This window comes from Montipora foliosa, chromosome 13 (genome assembly GCF_036669935.1).
Source record: "Montipora foliosa isolate CH-2021 chromosome 13, ASM3666993v2, whole genome shotgun sequence".
Classification (NCBI taxonomy): Eukaryota; Metazoa; Cnidaria; class Anthozoa; order Scleractinia; family Acroporidae; genus Montipora; species Montipora foliosa.
Genome location: NC_090881.1, coordinates 31,930,339 through 31,940,456, shown reverse-complemented (window position 1 = coordinate 31,940,456; position 10,118 = coordinate 31,930,339). Strand labels below are relative to the sequence as shown.

The 10,118-nt window shown below is 39.5% G+C and overlaps 1 protein-coding gene and 2 long non-coding RNA genes across 3 annotated transcripts in view; 2 read left to right on the top strand and 1 right to left on the bottom strand.

Annotated features, from left to right (window-relative positions):
* The window catches only part of LOC137982240 (serine/threonine-protein kinase mig-15-like), a 22,728-nt gene extending 21,512 nt beyond the window's left edge, over positions 1–1,216 (top strand). Inside the window, exon 34 of the mRNA XM_068829319.1 lies at positions 1–1,216. This exon is cut by the window's left edge and continues 718 nt beyond it. The gene's annotated coding sequence lies outside the window, so the exon portion shown is untranslated.
* Positions 1,217–2,045: 829 nt separating this feature from the next.
* Positions 2,046–6,328, top strand: LOC137982965 (uncharacterized). Its single transcript, XR_011118872.1, has 3 exons — positions 2,046–2,167; positions 4,621–4,746; positions 5,759–6,328. It is a non-coding gene; the product is annotated as an uncharacterized lncRNA (long non-coding RNA).
* A 38-nt stretch (positions 6,329–6,366) lies between these two features.
* LOC137983728 (uncharacterized) lies at positions 6,367–9,873 on the bottom strand. The gene is made up of 3 exons (XR_011119002.1): positions 8,559–9,873; positions 7,550–7,653; positions 6,367–6,589 (listed from the first exon to the last, which is right to left on the bottom strand). It is a non-coding gene; the product is annotated as an uncharacterized lncRNA (long non-coding RNA).
* Between the last annotated feature and the right edge of the window lie 245 nt (positions 9,874–10,118).

Here is a 10,118-nt window from a genome sequence, read left to right as displayed (position 1 = left end):
TTCTTAAGTTCGGGACTTCAACTAAACAGACACCACGAAGGGTTTTGCTGCAACATCCCAGGGATATTGCCGCCCCCGGGGGCATTCGACGTACGATTCATGTGTGGTAGAGTTAAAATTAGGTATATATGCATTTCCGAGAGAGAATATTTTTGCTTACATTTAGGGAACAAAGGTAGCGATAAAACGTTCAGTTTATTAGTGAATTAGCGATTTGCCTGCGATGGAACCATAGGCTAAAGAGTCACGTTTAATTGCGCTTTTTGCTCAGAACATCAACAAAATGGATTTTTTAACAAAATGAGTTTATGAAGAATGCACTTTATATCCTGTTTGTAAATATTTTTATAGTTTAAGTTGATGTTGATGTAAACTGTCGATTGAGCGTGTAAAGTAAACGATCAGCTTACATGGTATATTCTGGGTTTTCAATCACATCATCAGTGACCATTTTTTTCAAACGAAACGAGAGAAAACGTTTGAATCAGAATTCATTGTTTAAAGGGACACCAACATGGGGGCCATGACGTCATGGAACCAAGAATTAATTGAGCTTCCATTTCATAAGTTCCAGCTTAGAGACCTGGCCTTTTAGCGTTAGTGAGGTTACAATGAGCATCTATCTTGTGTCAATGTGATAGACCATATTCGTATTCTCAGTATTGGACTGGATCTAGCTTGCAGTGGAGGCTAATGCGGGGGAATCTTTTCAAATGCAAATACTTTTAAATATATTCCCCCGCATTAGTCTTCATTGCAAGCTAGTTCCAGTCCAATACGGAGAATACGAATATGGTTTATTGAGCAAGCACCATAAAAATACATTGTCAGTTACAACGAAGGAGCCCTCATGCCGCAGTTCAAAGACTGTGTTGGGTCATCCCTTGATCACGTCACGTCTAGTCAATTTTCTTTTTTATATGCGCAAATACGCTGCTGGATAATGATTCATCTCGTGGACAGCTCTATTAATTCACCTTTTATAGGACCGAGTTCAGATCTTGTTATTTAGCCTCGCTTTCGCTTTTTGGTCAGGTGACATCAAAAGCTGAGTAACATGTTTTGCTGACCCGGTTTGTGTAATTCAATATGATTGAAGTCATTCTCAGTTTGACCTTGACAAATTTTTCTCAACTCCATGTGATGAATAAGGTAACGTTTGGCTGTGTGATTTATGATCAGATTTTGTAATAAAATCGTACGTTTTCTTTGTAAACTGTTTTGGTTTCCTTGTTAACATGTTACTTTTCATTACATGCGAAAAACTGCCCAGAGAAAGGGAATGCTGCTACCGTCCAATCGAACGCATTGTCATCCGTGATGGCCAATATAGCGCTGGTTTGACCGCTTTACTAAAAACTCACAATGTGTAGCAGATTCGTTAACTCCTAATTCCCAAGAGATTTCCTCCAGTCTTCCTTGCCTTTAAAAGTAATTGCTCAAAAAAACGTTAAGACTTTACTTGGGCTCTTCTCTTCGCCCTTTTTTTTTTTCCAGAAGTATAAATCTTCTTGAGATTTATCAAATTCAAACTTATTGATATCACTGAACATTTATTTTTGCTGACTTCGAACTTTCTCCATTTAAACGTTCTTTCGCTTTCTGTTACCACAGTTACTCGTTGGAGTGTGAAGACTTTGTTGTAATAAAGGTTTTACACGTCCAATTATTATCCAGCAGTTACGTGAACGCTAGTACAATTTTTCGGAGCGATATCGGGGACTTCAATGGTTATTGGGCTAACACTTAACACGGTGGGCGTGCGAGGCGGTTCACGCGTTTCTCGCACATGCGGCATTACGTCATCGTCGTTAAAGTTTGTGTGGCTGCAGCTTGCAATCCTCAAGATCGTTCTATTAGATGAAGTGCTTTTTTTTCGAATCCAATAAAACTCAATCAGATATGGAAATAAACTTGCGGGCAGCAATTCAAAAAAGGTTACTATTGGATTCAAAACAGCGAGAGACTAAAAACGTAGCCTGGGTAGCGCATTGTGAGGATGGAAATCGCATGGGTTGCCTGTGGTTGCACGCGTTGTCTCTCAGGGAGAATAAGTACCAAGAAAACGAGAGGGAATGGAAACAGCTGTTGAGAAGCGGCGCCATATTTGTTTTGTCGTAAATACCAGCTTTTGTTGTCAAGGTTTTTGTCCTGGGACATTTTCAAGGTAAGTTCTAGCCACTTTAGCTTATAAGGATGAGTCAATGCTCTTTATTTCATTAGATCAGCTGTATCAAACGCCTTGTATTTGCATTAAGCTTAGGAGAAGGTTTAATCAATCAGTTAATCTTTAATGACTTTATTGAAGGTGTATCAATCTATTGGTTTAGCCAGACTAACTCTGGTTTAGCACTTGAATACTTACTGAGTTAAGATCGACTTCTTCAAGAGTGTGAAATATATAAATGGGTCTTCTTTGGGACACTGCTATTCATGGGTAGGGTGGGTGGTGGCAAAAAACAGTAGAGTAGTAGCTCTGTAACCAGCTATATATTGTTTGGTATTGTAAGCAGCTTTTATTCATTGTTTTAAGTCTAAGTCACTGTTTCAATTGTTTAGTCTTTTGTTTTTGGCTAGGGTAGCGAGCCAATCGCATTGTACGTTACGAAAGCTGCTACATCACCCAAAAAAAAACATGAAACCCTTGTTAACTTATAATTGGAGGGACAGCAAAATTCAGAGAAAGGATTGGCCCCACAGCAAAGGTTAAGCCAAGTTTTATTTACCTCAGTGAAGGTTGTGCGGCATTTCTATGTCCGGTCCAAGTCACGTGATTTTAAGATACTCTGCTTGAAAATTGTGCTACAGAGCTCCGACTCTTTTGAGCTGTAGTTGAAACTCAGCTGTTTCTGTTAATTTATTTAAATGCACATATATTTTACACAAACCCATAATAGGGTTAGAGGCACAAACCCCATATTTATAGGTTGGTGTGACCTTTATCTTGATTTAGGACAAAACTGGGTATACCTGAGTCTGGCAATCTTCATTGTCATTGACTCAGCTGCAAGAGCGTTTGCCATCAAGAGTCAAGGAAATTTTTGGGTCATGTTGTTATTATTAACAGCTACTAGTCATCGGTGGTGTCAACACATTCACACCTAAAGCACCCCTGTTCAATATAATATTGTATGGTGTTAGCCAGAGAAAAATATATGTCTCACTTTCAGGTAAAGTCTGCTTACGACCTAGTGGCCCAACACACCGGAGCCTATCCCCGGTTTCCAAAGTATGAAGCGGCTAGGAGTATTTTTACTCCCCCTGGATAAGATGCTAGTCCATCACTCTCAGTAGGGAAGGGTTAAAGGAGTTGATAAAAGATTCTGAAAGTTACTCTAACAGGAAAGTATGTTGAAATATTAGCAGGCGCACCTAATGAAATCAAAATGGATTCGTTTTTATGAAATTAATTAATATGCGATTTTTAAAAGAACAAATGGCTACTGGTAGCCTACACTTTGTTTGAAGGATTTCTAGCCAGTTTCCACGGTGGCGTCATGGTTAGTGCGCTCGCCTCCGGATCCAGTGGTCCGGGTTTGAGTCCTGGCCGGAGATATTGTGTTGTGTTATTGGGCAAGACACTTTACTCTCACAGTGCCTCTCTCCACCCAGGTGTATAAATGGGCACTGGCGAATTTAATGCTGGGGGTAACCCTGCGATGGAAGCATCCCATCCAGGGGGGAGTAGAAATACTCCTAGTCGCTTCATGCTACAGAAACCAGAGATAAGCGCCGGCCTGATGGGCCTTCTAGGCTCGTAGCAGACTTTACCTTACCTCCTTTAAAGTTCACAGTATTTCAGTGGTTTTCTTATGTTTCAGTATCTTGTCGATATCCAATCTCAATTCCGTAGTCATAAGTCCACATTCCGTGACAGGGTGAAGTGCGATCATAGAATAGTTGTTTACATTTAAAACTGTTGTTAACGGCATTGATTCCAATCAAAAGCAGTAAACGGATGCTTTACAAGTTTCTACGATGATATTTAAAAATATTTTATGCTTTTTCTTAACATTACCGGGAGAAAATTAGCCCAGTGAGATGTGTTACAGAGTCATACGATAAACCAGATGTGGCATTGCGTGCAACAAAACACAAAACTCGTTTCCGGTCACGCAAACAATTCGCATGTTTTCCCGACAATTTGTCACGTAGTGTTCCGTGGTCTAGTGGTCATCGCGTTTGCCTGTGAATGTGGAGATCCTACTGCAGTTCATTTCAACCGAAAGGCTTTTTAATTTGTGGTTTTGGTGGCATTATTGAATGTTTCTGGCATCCTACCATTTGAACTTCCCACTAATGCTCTTCTCTTTAGAGTCTGTCAAGTTGACCGAGTGCTATCACAGTGTCGGTTCAAGCTGAGCTGTGACTTCACTTAGAAGGTTAACTTAGTTAACCAGCAAGACCTGTTCCAAATCCTCACGGTTGGACTGCTACTAACATGGAGTAGAGGCTGACTCGAGTGAAATAATTCCATCCAAGGCGATTTCCGGGCATCAGCCTCCATTCCATGCTCGATCCAATCCACTGTGGTCACATTGAAACTGGCCAGTTTAATTCTACAAGCTCTTGACTTTCTAGACTCTTAGTCTTTTGTTTGTTTGTTTTTTTTCACTCCAGGTTCCTCCAGGGAAAACATTCCGCACCGAGGTTCCTCTCCGTCCCCATGTGTCCCCGGCATCAGCCTCCGCTCTATGCTCGATCCAATCCACTGTGAGCACACTGGGACTGGCCAGTGTAATTCTAGTGCGTGACTTTCTATACTCTTTTGTTTGTTTCCTCTCATTTTTGCTCCTGGTTCCTCCAGGGAAAACATTCCGGACGAAGACTCCTCTTCGGCCCCGTATGTGGGAACTAGCTGAGGGTAGCCCACACTGTCACAGATGCTTTAATGAATGAGATTTGAGACTCCCTAATCCACACCAATACAGATTTCTCACTCGGAGACTGAAATTTTTTTTTTTCTCACAGAACAAAGGGACAAAACAAAGGGACTCTTATTTCTACGACACACACTCAATTAACGGAGCACGGAGCATTTTCGGATTGATCCGATTCGCTAGATTATTGTTGTAGAAAGATGAATATCACAAATTCAACATTGTGTAATCACACACGACAAACTAGTGATAAATAGTATGTGTTAAATTTGTCAACTCGCGAAATACTAAGAACGAGGAAAATCAGGCAGTCTGGGTTTCGGTCATCTCCTGAGAGCGAGGTTCAAGCTGGACGTGAAAAGTTCGGTTTCTTGGGCAAAATGGGCCCTTTGCGGGATAGTGATCACATGGTACAAATCCGCCATACTGGGACGCAAATTGTGCACTGGGACATCTAAAACAAAGGCTAGTTAATCTAAATTTTCTTTGTTTTAGATGTCCCAGTGGGCAATTTGCGTCCCAGTATGGCGGATTTGTACCATGTGATCACTATCCTGCAAAGGGCCCATTGGCGCAAAACGCGAAGATCTATATACCTAGACGTGGAAAAGAACCAGACACGATTTTTTTAGTGCACAAACTTCTGGCCCTCGCACTTTTCGTTTATCAGATCAAGAGCAAAAGAAATCAGGTGCAGCTACAGTGCTGTGATAAGGGTTTTGGATACCTCTTGGGCCTCCTCCATCGATTTACTCGCATGCTTTTGCGTTAAATTGGTATAGTGCACCTATTTATGCATATCGTTGGGCAATTTAGCGTCTTTAAATGTATCGAGAGCCAGACTACTTTGTACATATTGTTCTCTTTTTGTTTCAAAGGTCGTCCATCTTCGACGCACGCAAGAAAACAGAATCACTTCCTGGCCAAACTTAAAGAAGAACAAAGAACGCGGCATCCTTTGAACGTTTAACATTAAGCGCCGAAAGTAGCTTCGCAATTGTGAATTCTTCGCTTGTTGGTAAACTAAAAATTTTACAGCCACTTTCTAACCAATGAGAAGCAACGACTTGAATGCACGCATTTTTCCACGCTTTGAACAAGTTACACGTATGGTATTGAATTCTGGTTGGTTGATGGCTACTCGGGATTGATGAGAATAATTAATTTGCTTTTCACGCGCAATTGAAAGAACTTTGGTTGGTGTTCTTCCAGCCGTTGGTTATGATAAGTAAAGGTTTTTCTTGGGCTCTTGAATGTAGTCCCGTTCAATAAACCTTTCCACGCTTTGAGTATTCTCACTAGCGTCCAGGGGCTGGTTAGCACTAACCATGCTTCGAGCAACCCAAGCCAGTTAACTTTTTATTTTCACACGATAATGATAATTTTACAAAAAAATTACAATTAAGTTAGATGAAAGCATCTGAGAAATAAAGTATTTAAAAAAAGAAGTCCAGCCTGTGTCTTATTTATTTTATTGTTCAAAAAAGCCGAGTCAAAATAGAATAAAAATTTACGATTATAGTTTACATTTCCCTGAAGAAACCAGCAATACGTTATCTCAAAACACTTCGCGTTGGCTCGCGTTGGCTCGCGTTGGCTCGCGTTGGCTCGCGTTGGCCCGCGAGGGCCCGCGAGGTTAGGATATTTACAGTCCTTCTAAGTTTGGCTCAATATCTTGCAATGTGCTTGGAAGAACTCCACTTATGCTGCTGTTAAAAAAAAAACAGACGCAGATTAAGTCAGTTAAACGTGTTGTAGCCTAAATAATATATCAAGAACTGCAGCTATTTTCGATCTTTTTCTGTTAAAAGCTGGGCTAGAAATCTACTTAGTAGGTAAATAGAATAATTTTACCTTAACCTTTCAGAGTTGTCTGGTTGGCACAGTTGGTAGTGTATCAGACTACGGTGCGAGAGGTCGCAGGTTCGAATCCGAGCTCGGGAAACGCAAGGTGTTGAGACAGATAGGTATGTGAGAGTGAGGTAAAGGCTGGAATGGTGGAAAGATAGGTAAATAGAGAAAATAGATAGAAGGACGGACGACGAAAAAGGTAAGTGATAAAACTGAGGGAAATAACGAGGGAAAGTAGTGATGGAAACATGGTTAGAGAGAAAGACAATAATGATAATCAAGGAGATGGTAGTCAAGGACTTAGTAGTGGGAAGTAAGAGGAGAGAAGACTGGAAACATTAATTTTTTTTTTTTTTTAAATCAGGTCACGTGACCAAAATTGACCAATCAGAACGCTAGAATTTTGCATCTTCCGCTGATAACTGATCAGCTGGTCGAGAAAAAAATTCTAGTGCTCTGATTGGTCAATATTGGTCACGTGACCCAAATACGGCAATCTGATTGGTTCATTTTGGCCACGTGATCTAAATCCCCAAAACTATTGTTTGGTCGTTTTTTACCTAAAATTTTTGTTTTCTTTTTGTTAATCAGGTCACGTGACCAAAATTGGCCAATCAGAGCGCTAGAATTTCTCTTCTTCAGCTGATAGCTGATCAGTTAATCGAGCAACGGAATTCTAGTGCTTTGATTGTCAATATTGGTCACGTGACCTGGATACAACATTCTGATTGGTTCATTTTGGTCACGTGATCTAAATCTAGCAATTTAATTGGTCAAATTTTTCTATCTAACAAATTACAAAGAAATTGATCGGCTACCTTCGGAAGCATTCAACACTTTGTATATCTGCATTTCCTGAACTGAACGCGGCTTGTTCTGCTAGCAGGCCTTAACAAACCTTGCTTTCCCGCGACCGGAGCATCTGTAAACACAGAATAATAAAGATGTTTGTTAATTTGCAGATGTGTGTTAAATTTGCAGTGCAATAGATAACGCGAATAAGCAAAAGACGAGGACATCAAGAGAATAATAATGCGGCAATGTTTAAAAAGCCATCCCATTGTTACGTTGTATTGTGTCATCTTTGTCTTAACAACCCATCCCATTGTTTCTTTCTATTGTTTTATCTTTGTTTTTTGCAGCCACACAATAAATTGCACCTTTCTTTACTCGGCTAATTTTGGTGTTTATTTGTAATGTGTTATAAAAATCGAAACATTGCATTTATCTAAGCAACGATTAACGGGGTTTGTTTACTAAAACATTATAGCAAGTAAGCCGAATTGAAGTTGCAGATTTTTTTGCAATGCCGTTAGCCAATATCAAAAACACTATAATACCCTTTGTTTGTCCCTGCAAAAATTTTGCATAAGCATTGTTTTTATTTTCTCTTGGGACTTATAATGATACCAAGAGAAACTGGAAACAATGCTTATGCAAAATTTTGGAGGGACAAATTAAGAGTATTATGGTATTTTTGATAGTGGCTGATTAGTATTCAACCGAAATTTAGCTTGCTTCCTTTGTTATGAAAATAACTTGAACATTGATAAATTTGAAATTTCTTTGATATATTAAATTCATCTAAACACGCATGTGTTTTTTAGAGTAATTATTTGCCTGATTGAACAAACGTTAACATTTGACTTTCGGTAAAAGCATCGTACACCAAACCCAGAGTGATATCACAAAGGAGGATACAATGGACAAGCGGCTAAATTCAATAGAACTACATAATAGATGCACAATGGATAATCTTGTAATATAGAGCATTCTCTAGACTTGCCAGTGGATTACATGATCAGTTTAGAAAGCTTTACTTCTTACCTTAATAATATAATATGCCAAAAAACTTTCCAGAATCCAGCTGTAAGGTTCCTCTTGAGACCACCATGTGTCAGTTGGTTATAAATCGATAAATGGCGATATTGAACTTGGATTTTCCTTCGTTTTGTGATACACGAGATCTAAACCATCCAGAATATAAACAAAGAAACAATATCAAATCAGTTTACAATGATTCGCAAACAGTGGTTTCTCTTGATTGAGTACTCGATATCATACTCAGAAGTTTCAGTAATTTGTTTTCCAAAACCGTCATCACTTCACCACATTGTTGTTTGTATAATGCGGCGCTTATTCCCGTTCGTTAAGCCTCAGCTCGAAAATAAAATTTCTGCATATATAGCATCGCTAGCATCAGCAAAAAAGAAAAATTTCAGTGAAACTTTTTTATTTGTATGTGACCAACAAATTCCATTGAACAAATTTGTAAATAAATCAGAGGCACCCAACGTCAATTTTCGGAAAATACCTGTTCTGAAGACGATTTGAGATCTAGAATTTTCGAAACATTTGTTGTAAAACTTCTTGTTTGCCTGCCTTTCCTGGGATTTTCGAACATCTGAAAAATGGTATAATTTCCCATTTTCTTATAGAACGTACTAATTCAAGTTGTTTTGAAGCAAGAATTGAACAAAACCAAAAAAAGGAAAAACCCTCAACAAAATGGGTTACGGAATGCGGTCACCCATCTAAAAAGAAACCCCGGTCAACTGGACTTGACTTAAGTAACAATCAAAAACTCGTGCCAATAATTCATCAGTGTTTTCGTGTAGCAATGAATAACGCGTTCCTCATCCTCAACTGGACAATTTTGCTCTCCAAACTGATGGGCTTTCTGATTGGCTGTTTTGTGGATGTAAGTTTTGTTTCTGTTTTAAAAGTTCGTAACTAATCAAATAAGCTGACGCTCTTGTGGTTAACTAGCTCAGAAGATTCGAAGCGCATTAACACAAGGCATTAAGTTTGTTAGCTACACTAAAATTGAAGTATTAATAAAGTAAATGTATTTAATACACGAATTAATAAACTTTGTGAGCATAGTGAGCGCCAAATCGTACTGCGCACGCGTTAAGCTAAAGTACCGCTTACTGGTACTGGTGGTTTTCATCCCACAAGTGCGCGGCAGTAATCTTTGATGCTATATAATAACCGAGCCAAACATAGGTTAAGACGGGTTACAAGGCGGTAATGCCTGTAGCCTGTTGGGGGGTAGGGTGAAAAGGCGGTAATGCCTGCGGGGGGAGTGTTAACAGGTGGTAAGGTGGTAATACCTGTAGCCTGTTGAGGGGTAGGGTTAAAGATGGTAATGCCTGTAGGGGTGTTAGGTTAATAGGTGGCGAGGTGGTAATACCTGTAGCCTGTTGAGGGGTTGGGTTAAAAGGCAATAATTCCTGTTAAGGTGTAGGGCCCTCCTTTGAGATACTTTTCAAAATATGAGTCCCTTCTTTGTCCAAATAGAAATTTCATGCAAAATTTAACGAAAAATGATAGGACGGTTCCAAACCGGTAAAAAAACCGCTGTTTCCTGAGAGTTTTTACATG